The sequence below is a fragment of the Macaca thibetana genome, chromosome 8, assembly GCF_024542745.1.
Source record: "Macaca thibetana thibetana isolate TM-01 chromosome 8, ASM2454274v1, whole genome shotgun sequence".
Lineage (NCBI taxonomy): Eukaryota > Metazoa > Chordata > Mammalia > Primates > Cercopithecidae > Macaca > Macaca thibetana.
This window is the reverse complement of record NC_065585.1, coordinates 59654391-59670468: the sequence shown is the minus strand read 5'-3', so window position 1 is coordinate 59670468 and position 16078 is coordinate 59654391. Positions and strand designations below refer to the sequence as shown.

The window sequence follows — 16078 nt, the reverse complement described above, 5'->3', positions numbered from 1 at the left end:
GTTCTCTTGCACAGACATCTTGAACATTCTTCCTTTTTTTCCTTTGCTCACTCGTAGCCTTGCACCTTCCTTCAATGTAGCCTTACTACATTGTAAGTAATTAAGGAACTACTTAACTAAAACAGCAATGCTTTTGAACCCCAACAGTATTCCTCCTACTTAAAAAAGAATGCCATAGAAAATACATGGTTATTACAGAAGATGCAAAAAATAAAATACACATAATAAAATCCGTCAAATGAAGTAATCTAAAATCATTTCAGGCCGGGCGCAGTGGCTCATGCCTGTAATCCCAGCACTTTGGGAGGCCGAGGCGGGCGGATCACTTGAGGTCAGGAGTTCGAGACCAACCTGGCCAACATGATGAAACCCCGTTTCCACTAAAAAAATAAAAACTAGCCCTGCGTGGTGACGCGCGCCTGTAATCCCAGCTACTCGGGAGGCTGAGGCACGAGGAGGCGGAGGTTTCAGTGAGCCGAGATCGCGCCACTGCACACCAGCCTGGGCGACAGAGTGAGACTCAGTCTCAAAAATAAATAAATAAAAATTTTAAAAAATCATTACAATAGTAACCAAAATCCAATCATTCATCTAGTATATATTAATCAACTGCTATATGCCAGGTGTGGTAGAGAACTTATATTTCATACACAAAAAATATATATAGAACATACATAATGACAGGACATATACGGAACATACACAGACATGATAGGTATTAGATTACACATGACACTACCTATCATATACACAAGGACCATGCACAGACAGCACACAAGTGGAGGAGAGGTTTACTAGAGCTGTAGACCTGAGCAAGGTTCGTGGAGAAAGTAATACATTAGTGGGGGTGTGCGAGTGGAGGGATATTCTCTGACAACCACGTGGAAACTGATCATGAAAGATACAGCCCCAAAACTGGGACCCTGTCAGGAGATGAAAGCCCAACAAGCACCGGGGTTTCGGGCCTGCTACCCAGTACGGCTGCCTGAGGCAGAGCGCGACGGAACCGACTCTCCAGGTCACAGCGGTAAGAAACCGGCCCAATCCAACCCCGACCCCTACAAACTTCACGCCAGCCCTCCAGAAAACTTAATTTATTAAACTCTCACCAGAAATTTAATACTTGCGTGCAGCTTCCTAAGCTCCAGCAGACACCATCTGGCACGTACGGCGTCTAGGAAGTTCCGGGGAGAATGAACCAGTCACGATTCCGCTCACGAGCCATAGCTCCGCCCGCCGAACGGAGCCCCGCCCACAGGCGGAAGTCCCGCCCATAGAGCGGGTTCCCACCCACCTGGCGTAGTCCCGCCCATAGAGCCAACTCGACCGAGCAAGGTTTACTGAAAGAGCGAAACCCCGTCCATAAAGCGAGGTTCGGAAGTCCAGTCTCATTAGCGTCCCTTGTCTTCCGCGGTGTTGCAGACTTATCCTCAGCTCAAGCGAGCTTGGGACATTATAGAGCCAGCCAAGTCTCCCCTTCCTGGCGTGGGTACTTGTGCAGAAACTTCCCGAGATGCTTCTGTGACTGCACAGTGAAGACCGCCGCACTGGAGGTCAGCTCTCCGCCGCGAACTCCCGGCTGACTCTGCCACGCTCCCAGGAGGAGGCGCTGTGCACTTCTGGGTGGTTTCCAGGGCTCTGCTGACGTTAGAGGGAATCTTGAGGTTGGAAAAGATCTAGAGCTATAATCTCCGAAAGGAAGATTTGTAATGCACTGCCAGTTAGAAATGCTTTTCTCATTGCAGCTTCCTTGTTTCAAAAAGAAAATTTTTGGCAGCACTGCAGAGGCACAAGAAACCAGGCACAATATAAAATATACAAGTAAAGCGGGTACCAAGGAACTTAAAACATTCAACCCATAATGTCATCTAGGTTTTTCTGTTTTAAGAAAATTGACTCAGTTCTTCCAAGAGAATAACCCTATTAAAGCTAACTTTTCACATGTGCCTCTATTTATTTTGTCCAGATCATAGGAAAAGCTGGATTTCAAACAAATGTAGATGTAAGAAATAAAGAGGAGAGAAGCACGAAGGGTGGCTTTATAGTCGACAGGGACAGTTTTATTTTAAATAAACCTGAGAGTGGCGGCTGGCCGAGTTAGGTCAGAGCCACACTCTCTTACAGACTAAGAGTTTTTAAGGATTCAGGGTGGGAGAGTTTATCAGAGGCTTGGACTGCTTCTGTGTCTCTTTGTTGTGCTTATCTGGGAGGGAGAGTTATGTGTCTGTTCCCGTACATCTTTCTGCAGCTGCCAGGCATACTGGCAGCTAAAAGTCTGCTTTTAGCTTCCCTATCTTAGTGCACCTGAAGAGAAAGGAATGTGCTTATTAAGGCCTACTGTTTTACTGGGGTTTGGTAGTTACCCAAGAGACTTTCCCCCTACTTCACTCTGTGCCTGAGCTGTCTTATCTGTGTTTTACTGACTGCTCTTTGTATCTGCTTGTAGTTAGAGGAGAAGTGATTTCCTTGAAATGCACGGGGCTAGAAAGGGAGCTGAAACTTAAAAGTGGCGGTGTTTGTCCGAGATGGCGGTGCTACTGCTCTGTCAGTAAAACTGACATTTACATGCCATTTTGTAGCTTACAAAAGAGTTCAGCCTACACTATGCTCAAAATAAGGTGATAAAACCACTCCTCTTTGGCAAGTGATGATACTACTAAAGTTTAGTGTAAGTCGTTTGCTGGCAGCCATACAACTAACTTGTAATTGACAAAGCCAGACGGTTTTGTAAAACTAAGCACTTTTTTAAAACAATTTTTTAGAAGTTTTTGTAAATTTAGTAATTCGCAAATCCACATTGGTTAGCACTTGGTCGAGTCCTCCTTCCAACAAACCAGGCACTTGAATACTTACAGAAAGATAAGCAATTTTTGTGATAAATCGTTTAATTATGTTTATGCCCATCACACAAAAAAATTGAGGAATAGAATATACTAAGGAGAGAGGAATAATTGCTTGCCAATGTATGTTTATTCAAACTTTTATGTTCTTTCTGAAGATCCACCTGTTAAAAACACCTAAAAATGCTGGTATAAAATGCCCATAAAGTGTAAGAGCAAAACATATACAAAACCATTGGACTTTTTATAAGGCCAGAGTTATTCACAAATACTGAGGCGAATAAGTTGGGTATAATTATTTGGTTCTTTGAATGTGAAGCTATTGATGTATATACAGAAGGCAAAGAAATAGATGTGACAGAACGACATTACAGTGTTTTATGGAAACTGGTAGGTCTCACTTTTATTTTGAAGTGGCAAAATAACATAGTTATTCAGGCAAGAGCAGAGATCTAAGTGAGGAGGCCTCGGTTTTTGGTTTTCCTTTCCCACCAACCAACAGTGTGACCTTGGAAAAGTTACTTCATTTCTCTGTGCCTCCCTTTCCCATATGCATGTAAACGGTCGTTATACCCACTTCAGAGAACATTGATTATCTGCTTAGCATCCCTTTCTGGATAACCATTCTTCTCTGATCAAGTGGTCCTGGCTGGGCTGATAGCTACAGTCCTCCTCTAAGGATTTTCCAGCTAGAGCTGGTGGAAAATGCTGTCTCTTGCATTTGGTGTCTTTGTGCTGGGATGATATAAAATGGAGGCTACTAGTGGCCATCTCCTCCAGCAACTTGGAAGAAGTCTTCCTACAATGAGAGCAACACACACAAGAAGACAGAACTGAACAGAGCAGAGGACTCTAATGCGATCATTTGAGTCCTTGGATTCAGCCATAGATGGAAGAAAGATCCATCCCTCTATTTCTCAAGTACCTGAACTAAAATATTACCTTCTTTGAGCTTAAACTACTTTGTTTTATTTTATTTTTTAGTCACTTTTACCTGAAAGAGTCTTGACTCCACTGTCTTACCTACTTCACAGGATTATTGTGCAGAGTTAGTGAAATATAAAACCTGAAAGCATAAAGTATTACTAAAACAAAAGAAAGGATCATGTTAATTTTCTAAGAGCCATATTTACCCATGTTCCAAATGAACCATACATAAAGAAAATAGCTTAAAGATTTTCCATCTTTAAAAATATATGCAAAAAGTAAATTTCCAGTTTTTCTAACAATCTTAAAGATCAATAAAATCATAAATAGAAAAATAATCTTTCAGAAACCTTACTTTTCCTGGGATAGACTCCGCAATGCCGAGTTCTTTATACAGACCTGAACCTCATATAATTGTCTTGGAAGCAATTCAACAAGTAAACAAAGATAATTAAGGAGAAGAAGAAAATGAGAACACCACATAAAATTACAAACCATCTATAACAAAACTCATAGTCCTCTAAGGGAACAGAGCCAGCCTTGTATATATGATACTCCATAATAAATTTGTCTCACTTATTCAACCTCCCTCTCTTCTCTCCACCACACAGTTCTATTAAGTCAAAATAGTTTGGACACCTAGGCTCTGTGGGTGCTCAAAGGAAGGACATAACACATATCTATCTCTCAGGGCACAATCGTCTGGATTGTAAATGCACAGGGAACAATGATTCTTGACAAAGTGATAAGAACTATGATAAATGCACAAAATATGCTATTTATGAGTGGAGATAATTCTGAATTCTGGAAATATTCATGTTAAAGCTCTCATTTGATTGTCTCAGAGCAGCAATAGGCAGACTTCAGCCCAAAGGCCAGATCCAGCCCACTACTTATTTTTGTATAGCCTGGGAGCTAAGAATGAAGTTACATCTTAAGATAGGGAGGAACTCAACATAAGAATGATACATAGTGACACATGCATATTCTTTTAAATTCATGTTTCAGTGTCCACAAAGAGTAATTGCAGCACAGCCATGCTCATTTGTTTACATCTTATCTGGCTGCTGTCATGCTATAACCGTAATGCTGAGTACTTGCAACAAAAACCGCATAGCCTGCAAAGCCTGAAACATTTATTACCTGGTCCTTTACCAATTTAATTTTTTTTTTTTTTTTTTTGGAACAGAGTTTTGCTCTTTTTGCCCAGGCTGGAGTGCAGTGGCACAGTCTCAGCTCACCACAACCTCTGCCTCCTGGCTTCAAGCGATTCTCCTGCCTCAGCCTCCTGAGTAGCTGGGATTACAGGCATGCGCCACCATGCTCGGCTAATTTTGTGTTTTTAGTAGAGATGGGGTTTCTCCATGTTGGTCAGGCTGGTCTCAAACTCCCCACCTCAGGTGATCCACCAGCCTCAGCCTCCCAAAGTTCTGGGATTACAGGCGTGAGTCACCACACCCGGCCCTGATTTTTTTTTTTTTTTTTTTTTTTTAACAGGATCTCACTCTGTTGTCTGTGCTGGAGTGCAATGGCGTGAACACTGCTCACTGCAGCCTCCACTTCCCAGACTCAAGCGATCCTCCCACCTGAACCCCCAAGTAGCTGGGACTACAGGTGCACACCACCATGCTTGGCTAATTTTTGTATTTTTTGCAGAGACATGGTTTCGCCATGTTGCCCAGGCTGGCCTTGCGTTCCTAAACTCATGTGATCCACCCTCCTTAGCATCCCAGATTCTGCGGTTACAGGTGTAAGCCACTGCACCCAGTCACCAATTTAAAACTTTAAAACATTGCCAATCCCTATATTAGAGTTGAGCAGCATGGTGGTATTATTCAGAATATTGCTGTTTTATACTCAAATACACAGGCAGCTTAAAAGAATTTTTCCTCCCAGCATTTCAAGAAGGTAGAAAAACCTTAATGTCATGAGTTTGGGTTCCCTTTCATCTGATGGTTATCAATAATTTTCATTCTTCTGGGCTAAAAATGGAAGCTCCCAGTTATGTAGAAGATATTTCCACCTGGATCTGTCTTAGAAAGTGGAAACAGGAAATGGCTTAATCCTAGAGGAGAAGATAAGACTGGAGAAATGATTGGGGAAAGGGCAGTTAAGGGCTTTCTGCAAGTGCATGAGACTCTCCCTGTGGCACCCCCTACCACAGCCCTAAGAACAGTAGCGTAAGATCCTTGCACCAATAAATGTCACAGAAGGGATGGAGTTTTCTGCCTTTAAATGTAACCTGGACTTTGGCATTGAGCAACTCAGCAGCCACTGTGATGAATTGAAGACCAGAGAAAGTTTCCTATTTTCTGGGCGTCAGGTAAGCCACCCACTTCCATATATTTGAGACTGAGATCACATTTTTATGCCAAATTAAGAAGGGAAAGTCGGAGTCAGATTTAATTTTATCTAAAATTTTAAGTTTTATGATGTTTCTAACACACTTATTCTCAAGTATTGAAGTGTTTTGATGATCCTCTTTTTGGAGACAGGGTCTTGCTCTGTCACACAGGCTTACTGCAATCTCTGCTTCCTGGGCTCAGGCAATCCTCCTGCCCCTCCTCCGGAGTGGTTCAGATTATAGGCGCATGCCACCATGCCCAGCTAATTTTATTTTTTGTAGAGATGAGGTCTTACTCTGTTGCTCAGGCTGTCCTGGAACTCCTGGGCTCAAGCAATCCTCCTGCCTTCATCTCCCAAAGTGTTGGGATTACAAGCGCAAATCATCATACCCTACCATGAAGTTTCTTAAACTCAAGCATTTTAACTGGCAAAAATGGAGCTGTAAGGCCTTGTAGATATACATACATATGGCCGGGCGTGGTGGCTCGTGCCTGTAATCCCAGCATCTTGGGAGGCCGAGGCCGAGGCGGGTGGATCACCTGAGGTCAGGAGTTTAAGACCAGCCTGACCAACATGGAGAAACCCCATCTCTACTAAAAGTACAAAATTAGCCAGGCATGGTGGCGCATGCCTGTAATCCCAGCTACTCAGGAGGTTGAGGCAGAATAATTGCTGGAACTCGGGAGGCAGAGGCTGCGGTGAGCTGAGATCATGCCATTACACACCAGCATGGGCAACAAGAGCAAAACTCTGTCTCAAAATATAAATAAATAAATAAAAATTTAAAGGATACATATACATATATCTGTATACATACACATATACATACAGCATAACATGAGCAAGCCCTAGACCCAGAGATGGACATGCTATGATTGTGAGAAAGGTCTAATATGGGCAGAGGATGGGGTTGTAGAGATACTGCTGAAGATGAGACTGGTAAGATAAACTAATGAAGGGCCTTAACAACCAGGAAGGGTTCATTTCACTTTAGTATTTTAAAATACTTTAGTATTTCCAAAAAATAAGGATATTCTCCCTCATAATCACAATGCAGCCATCAAAACTCAAAAAATGGATACTGACATATTACTGCTATCTAATCCATAATTGTCATTCAGATTCCATCAGTTATCCCAATAACATGTTTTATAGCAAAAGAATCCTATTCAGGATAAAGTGTTGCATCAAGTTGTCATGTCTCTTTAGGTACCTCTTACCTGAATAGAACCTCAATCTTTCCTTGGCTTTCCTGGCTTGATGCTTTTGAAAATAACCATTCAATCATTTTTTTGAAATGTTCTAGAATGTTTCTGTTTCTATTGTTTTCTCATGATTAGATTTAGTGTATACTGTTTTGGGTGATGGGGGAGAAAGACAGACAAAAACACCAGAAAAGTAGTGCTGTGATCTTTCATTACATCCTATTACTTGGTACATGATTTTATTTGTCCCTTTACAGGGAAATGTGAATTTTGATCACTTCGTTAAGACAGTATCTATCAGGTTTCTCTCCCATGAAATTGTCCCTTCTCAGGCCAGGTGCAGTGGCTCACACCTGTAATACTAGCACTTTGTAAGGCCGAGGCAGGTGGATCACCTGAGGTCGGGAGTTCGAGACCAGCCTGGCTAACATGGTGAAACCCCATCTCTACTAAAAACAATACAAAAATTAGCCAGGCATGGTGGTGCGTGCCTTAGTCCCCGATACTCAGGAGGCTGAGGCAGGAGAATCACTTGAACCCAGGAGGCAGAGGTTACAGTGAGCAGAGATCACGCCACTGCACTCTAGCCTGGGCAACAAGAGCAAGACTCCATTTCAAAAACAAAAACAAAAACAAAAAAAAAACCAAGAAAACCAGAAAGTTATCCCTTTTTTAATCAGTAAGTATTTTTTTAAGGAGACAATTTAAACTATGTGAATATCCCATTATTCATCAAACTTTTGTTTTTGGTACACATTGATGTTTCTTGGCTGAATTGTTACTATGATGATTGCCAATTTTTAATTTTTGTATTTCCATCTTTTCTGCAGTCATCAGTTGACATTTTATTGCTAGTAAAAGCTTTCTCCTCCACTTATGTATTTATTGAGATCAGTGTGAGCTCATAGGTTGCTATCTTATTCAACAGATTGTAGTCTGGTTTTTTTTTTTTTTTTTTTTTTTTTTTTTTTGAGACAGAGTTTACCTCTGTCACCTAGGCTGGAATGCAGTGGCTCAATCCCTGCTTACTGCAATCTCTGCCTCCCAGGCTCAAACGATTCTCCTGCCTCAGCCTCCTGAGTAGCTGGGACTATAGGCATGTGCCACTATGCCTGCTAATTTTTGTATTTTTAGCAGAGACAGGGGTTCACCATATTGGCCAGGTTGGTCTCAAACTCCTGACCTCAAGTGATCTGCCCACCTCAGCCTCCCAAAGTGCTGGGATTACAGAGGTGAGCCACCACGCCTGGCCTCAGACTATATAGTCTTTTATTATAATTTATTTTGATGTTCACATTTGGACAGTGTGGACCCACATGTGGACCCAGATTTGGACAATGAGTGCTCCTTCACGTGCCCCACTATTTTGGTCCATCCCTACCCTTCTTTGACCACTTCCTTACTTTCTGGCACAACAAAGCATTTCAGGCTCATTTTGGACCTATGCTTTGCCAATCTTAGAATCAGTCATTTCTCCACAGAGCCCTGGTTCTTTTAGGTGACGAATGATACTTAGAAACCAAGATCTGGGGCCAGGTGTGGTGGCTCATGCCTGTAATCCCAGCACTTTTTGGGAGGCCAAGGCAGGTGTATCGCTTGAGGCCAGGAGTTCAAGACCAGCCTGGCCAACATGGCAAAACCCTAAAAACATTAAAATTAGCCAGGTGTGGTGGTGCACACTTGTAATCCCAGCTACTTGGGAAGCTGAGGCATGAGAATCACTTGAACCCAGGAAGCGGAGGTTGCAGTGAACAGAGATCACACCACTGCACTCCAGCATGAGTGAGAGAGTGAGACTCAGTCTCAAAAAAAAAAAAAAAAAAAAAAAGAAAAGAACCCAAACTCTGGGTCAGGTATAGTGGTTCACGTCTGTAATCCCAGCACTTTGGGAGGCCAAGGTGGGCAGATCATCTGAGGTTTGGAGTTCAAGACCAGCCTGGCCAACATGGTGAAACCCTGTCTCTACTAAAATACAAAAAAAATTAGCCGGGCGTGGTGGCAGGTGCCTGTAATCCTAGCTGTTCGGGAGGCTGAGGCAGGAGAATCACTTAAACCTGGGAGGCAGAGGTTGCAGTGAGCTGAGATCGTGCCATTGCACTCCAGCCTGGGCAACAAGAGTGAAACTTCATCTCAAAAAAAAAAAAAAAAAAAAAAAAAAGGGAGAAGAAATAAAGAAAAGAAACCAAGATCTGGGAAGTTGATACTTCCATGTCTTTGCAGTGAGCATGGCTAGGAAATACATGCATGTATGTACATACTATTTGTCTATCTACCTATCAATATTCACACACCAACTGTATTTATTTCTATATGTACGTACCATGAGTTCATGCTGATATCTCTAATTTCATTTGAATACCACAGGTTTTAGTTTTCTACCTTTCCATGTTTGTCATTTTTTCCTGGCTCCCTGATTTGAAATATATGTACCAATTTGGTTCATCTTTCTGTATGTAACCAGTCTTCTTTCACTGTTGCCACCTACTTCCCCTACCTCCACGCCATGCAGGTGTCCTCCACACCCCCATGGACTCTCATCATCCACCTGGGCTGCTGCCATCTTCATGTGCTGCCACCTGAATAGGTGGTTTCCCCATCCTGTTCAGGCTCTGACTTTCTGTGGGATGATGCCGTCTCTCTCCTCCTTATAAGACCTAATGTCTTTTAGACTGAAGAAGGAAGGAAGGAAAGAAGGAAGAAAGGAAAGAAGGAAGGAAGGAAGGAAGGAAGGAAGGAAGGAAGGAAGGGAGGGAGGGAGGGAGGGAGGGAGGGAGGGAGGGAGGGAGGAGGAAAGGAAGGAAGGAAGGAAGGAAGGAAGGAAGGAAGGAAGGAAGGAAGGAAGGAAGGAAGGAAGGAAGGAAGGAAAACAAATCTACATTTCTTATGAGGAACCAATCAGATGAACATTTTCATGATTGATTGTGGAAATGGGGAATCTTTTTTTAACCCCCTAATGACAGGAGCATTTATTTCTAGACTATAAATGAAAATTTATAACACGGCCTATATAAGAAAATGCAGCAGAATAAACAGGATCCACCACCTTTCTATCTAGGTCAAATTCCTGGAAATATCTGGAGGGTAAGAACCAGTTAATGAAAAGAGATGTTAATGCTTTGCACTGAAGGAAAAGTGACTCCCATCAGTAGATTACTATGAAGCTGCAAGAGGTGAGTCACAGGCTTTAGCTTTTCATGGTATGGTTTCTGTATTCAAATACCATGTTACTTTTATACATGCTTTTCTCTCGTGCTCTTTTCAGGGCCCAGAAAAAAAAAGTCACCTTGAGTTTCCATTCATGAACACATACTTCCTTGACATAGGAGGTGTGAAAGAAGCATTTGCTGAATGAAATAAAACTTCCTGAAATGTAAAAAGTAGGTAAGGGTTTGCAGCCATACACTAAAAATGATTGTAAAGCACTATCACTGTTAGCACAGCCAAGATATACCAAGAAGAACACTTTTTTTCTTCTTGTAGCACTGCTTCTTGGATGTGATAGGTGCTCCGCAAATATCATATTAATTTAATTAAGCAAATTTGATTTAGAATCATCTCCTGGCCAAATGCCTAGGGATCTTGAACCTGAACTAATTACAGTCACAAAGAAGGACTTGCATTTGAAATATTCGAGGGTTAAGAATGGTCAAATACACATCACAAAGACAATAAAAATATTCCAAGGGCATGCCTCGTCCTTTTTCACTATGATACTTGGTTAAAATATGAGTAATGGTTAAAAATCAGAGGAACTGTGAAATATTTAGCAGGTGCATATTTAAGACTCAGAAAGTTGGCAAAGGCAAAGAAGGCAGTGTGCTATTAAATTTAAAAAAATGAAAGGATGCAGTGCTTTATAATTACCAAGTTTGATAATGTAAACTCTCAGCTAAGTCTCAACTATGATTTTGTGTTTCAGTTGAAAGTGTTATTTTCAGAGTTTACATAAACCAAAGCAGACAGTCAAAAACTGAGAGAATACTGGAAAGAGGAGAAGGAGTGGGTCTTGCAGATATCTAGGGGGAGGGTGCTCTAGGCAGAAAGGCCAAGAGCCAGAGAGAGCCTGGCATGATTAATGAACAGAGAGCAGCACGGCTGAAGGCGGTTACATAGAGTTCTGCAGGTCATTGCAAGTACTTTGCTTTCATTAATTAATTCATTCTTTCTTTTTTTTTTTTTTTTTTTTTTTTGAGATGGAGTCTCGCTCTGTCGCCCAGGCTAGAGTGCAGTGGCACGATCTAGGCTCACTGCAATCTCCACCTCCCAGGTTCAAGTGATTCTCCTGCCTCAGCCTCCTGTGTAGCTGGGACTACAGGCGTGCACCACCACGTCCCACTAACTTTTGTATTTTTAGTAGAGACAGACTTTCTTCATGTTGTCCAGGCTGGTCTCGAACTCCTGACCTCAGGTGATCCACCTGCCTTGGCCTTCCAAAGTGCTGGGATTACAGGTGTGAGCCACTGCACCCAGCTTTTTTGATGTATTTCTTTACAATCTTTTTTTCTAGGCATACATACTATATTGCTTATTAAAATTAAAATTTCTGTGCAGGTACAATTTTATAATCTATGTATCTATATATACACATTAATAAGTAGTTTGGAAATACGGTATTTAATGTCTTTCAAAAATTGTATCATTTTGATATACATAAGGTGTTTCAACCCTTTTCTTATCATTATCACTTCTGTTGTTTCTAGATCTTTTTTCTGTTATAAATACAATGTAATTAACATCCTTTTGCATAATCTTTGACAGAATTTCTTAATATTTTCTCAGGCAGCATGTTTATCAATAGGATCTAAAGTTATGAATACACTTAAAATTCTTGATTTAAATTACCAATTTTTCTCCAAAAGATCATATATTCTACTTTTCTACCAATAGTGTATGAGCATTCCTGTTTCACCATATTCTCATTAACACAAATTGTTTATACGTTTTTGGTGGGTTTTTTTTTTTTTTTTTTTGAGATGGAGTCTTGCTCTGTCACCCAGTCTGCAGTGCAGTGGTACAATCTCAGCCTACTGCAACCTCCGCCTCCCGGGTTCAAGCTATTCTCCTGCCTCAGCCTCCCGAGTAACTGGGACTACAGGCACGTACCAGCACACCCAGCTAATTTTTGTATTTTTAGTAGAGATGGGGTTTCACCTTGTTGGCCAGGCAGGCTGGTCTCGAATGCCTGACCTCAGGTAATCCACTTGGCTCGACCTCCCAAAGTGCTGGGATTACAGACGTGAACAACCGCGCTTGGCCACTCTCTTTTTTTTCTTTCTTTTTCTTTTTTTTTTTCTGAGACAGGATCTTGCTTGTTTTGTTGCCCAGGCTGGAGTGCACTGGTGAGATCACTGCTTACTGAAGCCTCCCATCTCCTGGGCTCAAGCGATCCTCATGCCTCAGTGAGTAGCTGGGGCCACAAGATTGTGCCATCACACTCAACTAATTTTTGTTTTTTCTTTCTTTTTTTGTAGAGACAGGGTTTCACCATGTTGCCCAGGCTGTTGTCAAATTCCTAGGCTCAAGTGATCCACCTGCCTCGGCCTCCCAAAGTGCTGGGATTACGGGCATGAGCCACCGTGCCCAGCCCGATACTTTTTTAGAAGCAGAAAAAATTTGATTAGGAAGAAAGGGCAAACAGAGTGTTTTAAAATTATACATCTTCTGAATTTTGTTTTAGGCTTATAGTATAGTGGGGTGTTTTTTTGTGTGTGTGTGAAATTAACTGATTGCTTAGGAGTTAAAATAGACAAAATTTAGAGGTGAGGAGAAAAAGAGAAAATCAGAAATTAATGTGACTATGAAGTTTCTGGTTTGTGCATCTAGTGGATGGTGGTACCATTGGATGAGATAGAAATGTGACAGGGAAATTGGGACAGGGAAAAAGTATATAATTCCATGTGAACAATTTAAGTTGAAGTCATTGGATATAATTCAGTAGATCTAGAGCTGTGCCACCAGCATAGTAGCCACTAGCCTCATGTGGCTATTGAGCTCTTGCAATGTGGCTACCCTGAATTGAGATGTGCTGTCAGAATAAAATATACGCCAGATTTGGAACTCTTTGTAAGTAAAAAGAAGGTAAATAAGTAAAAAGAAGGTAAAAGATATGATAGTATCAGTTAAGATCCAATCAGGAGACAAATCACACAGTAATTTGAACAGGGAAAGTTTACTGTAAATAATTATTAAGTATAATGGAGCAACTGTAAAGATGTAAAAGAGAACTCTAAAGAATATCCTGAGGCTAAGGAAGTTTCTAATGAGGGACAAACTTGGATGCCAGCCTCCACTCCAAAGGGATTCAGATCACTGGAGAAGATACGGTTGCAACCCAGTGGATGACAGAGAATTTTGCTGGGTTGTCCAGGTCTGAGCTGGTCCACAGTTACTAGACAAGCAAGAAACAGGGTACAGGTGGGCTAAGACTGGTGTGCAAGAATGCAGGTGTGCAGAGGGACTCAAAGCATTGGGAACAACTCTGGCTGACAGATGCATAGCCCAGAGTGCACAGTGTCCGTGTGAGGAGGCCATGGGAAACACTCTTTGGGGTGCAGGCAGACTAAGGCTGGTGGGCAGGTATGCAGAGGGAGTTGGGGCATCTGCTTGCCAATAGGGTGGCATGAGACCTGGAGTATGTGGGGTTTGTTTTGGGAGGGGCAGTGAGGTGGTCACTGGGTTGGGGCTAGGGTTGTCAGCTTGCTGAGAGACTGCATACTCTGGGTGTGCTGCTGGGCCAGAGTGCCTGGATGTCTCTATACATGGCCACATGTGGCTGCCGAAAACAGCCCAACAGGAGCAAGAATAAAACAAAAAATACAACATTCAGGAACCAGGAAGACAAGTTCCTTTCTCTAGCAATGACCTTCCACTGAAGAAAGTTGAACATTATGCTTGCTGCAAAAAAGAAATGCTTAAAGCTTCATTATCACAGAGCTAGTAATGCAGGGTAAAATTAGACGTGAAAGACAATAAATTGATAACTGAAACACTCATTTACTTGTTTTTTTTTTTTTTTTTTTTTTTTTTTTGAGACAGAGTCTCACTCTGTCACCCAGGCTGGAGTGCAGTGGTATGATCTCGGCTCACTGCAACATTCACCTCCCGGGTTCAAGCGATTCTCCTGCCTCAGCTTCCCAAATAGCTGGGATTAGAGGCGCCCACCACCATGCCCAGCCAATTTTTTGTATTTTTAATAGAGACGGAGTTTCGCCATGTTTCCCAGGCTGGTTTCAAACTCCTGAGCTCAGGCAGTCCGCCCCCCTCAGCCTCCCAAAGAGCTGGGATTACAGTCGTGAGTTCATTAATTTTTTTTTATATTGACTAATGTTGAAATGATATTTTGGATGTATTAGGTTAAATAATATATATCATTAAGAATAATTTCACTTTCCTTTTTAGTTTTTAAAGTGTACCTAGTCAAAAATTTAAGTAACATATATGCTTAGCACTTGGAGAGTTCTGGAATAGATGTCTAAGCTAGGTCGATTCCTTCCATAAGAACTGACGGAAGAGCCTAGGAAGAGAGTGTAGAGAGAGGAGAGATTCTAGTAGAAAGCCCCAAACCCCCAAATTTAAAGGTTGGTGTGATGATTAATTGTATGTGTCAATTTGGGCCATGAGGTACTCGGATATTTGGTAAAACAGTATTCTGGATGTTTACGTGAGGGTGTTTTTGGAGGAGATTAACATTTCAACCAGTAGACAGACTAAGGCAGACTGCCTCCCTAAGGAGCTGGGCCTCATCTAATCAGCTGAAAGCCTGGAGAGAAAAAAAAAAAGCGGATCCTCTTCCAAGTAAGGGAAACTCCCTTCTGCCTGATTGTCTTTGGGATACGGCATTGGCTTTTTCCTACTCTAGAATTCAAACTGAAATAATGGCTTTACCTGGGATCTTAAGCCTGCTGGACTCTGGACCGAAACTCCACCAACAGCTCTCCTGGGTCTCCAGCCTCCAGCTTGGCTACTCACTCTGAGGAACTTGGGACTTGTCAGGCTTCATAATGAAGTGAGCCATTTTTAATAATAAATCTCATTTTCTCTCTCAATACATATACATGATTTTGAAAAACCCTAACTAACACATAATGCAGTTGAGTATAGAAAGAAGAACCCAGGGAATTCCAGAGAGAATGGGTGGGTAGCAAGTGGAAAATGTAAATTCAGGAATAAATTTTCCTCCTAATGAGAAGAAATTCCAGAACATGTTAGTATGCTGATGGCAATAATGAAGAAGAGTGAATGGAGTTGGCAATGGAGGCAATAAAGGATAAAACAGTATATGTTCAGCAAGAGTGCAGTTTTGCTAGGCACATAGGCTAGTACAGCAAGCTTTCAGTAGTGAAATGGTGGCATCCAAGTCAGAACTTCTTTGAATGAGGGTAAATCACACCTTCCTCAGTGGTGAGAGGGGGATATGGGTACTGCTCTTCATAGAACAAACTGTTTGGCCAGGGGCGCGGTGGCTCACACTTGTAACTCCAGCACTTTGAGAGGCCAAGGCAGGCTGATCACTTGAGGTCAGGAGTTCAAGGCCAATGTGGTGAAACCCCGTCTCTACTGAAAATACAAAAATTAGCCAGGCGTGGTGGTCCATGCCTGTAGTCCCAGCTCCTCAGGAGGCTGAGGCAGGAGAATCGCTTGAACCCAGGAGGCAGGGGTTGCGGTGAGCTGAGATTGTGCCACTACACTCCAGCCTGGGCGACAGAGTGAGACTCCTTCTCAAAAAATAAATAAATAAATAAAAAGAACAAACTTTCCTTT

General features: G+C 42.0%; 1 protein-coding gene across 2 annotated transcripts in view; it reads right to left on the bottom strand.

The window, feature by feature from the left end:
* Positions 1-16078, bottom strand: part of RBIS (ribosomal biogenesis factor) — an 872964-nt gene that overhangs the window by 4647 nt on the left and 852239 nt on the right. For both annotated transcript variants that reach the window (XM_050801245.1, XM_050801244.1), the window contains exon 2: positions 1110-1176. The gene's annotated coding sequence lies outside the window, so the exon portion shown is untranslated. The remainder of the gene's footprint in view (positions 1-1109; positions 1177-16078) is intronic.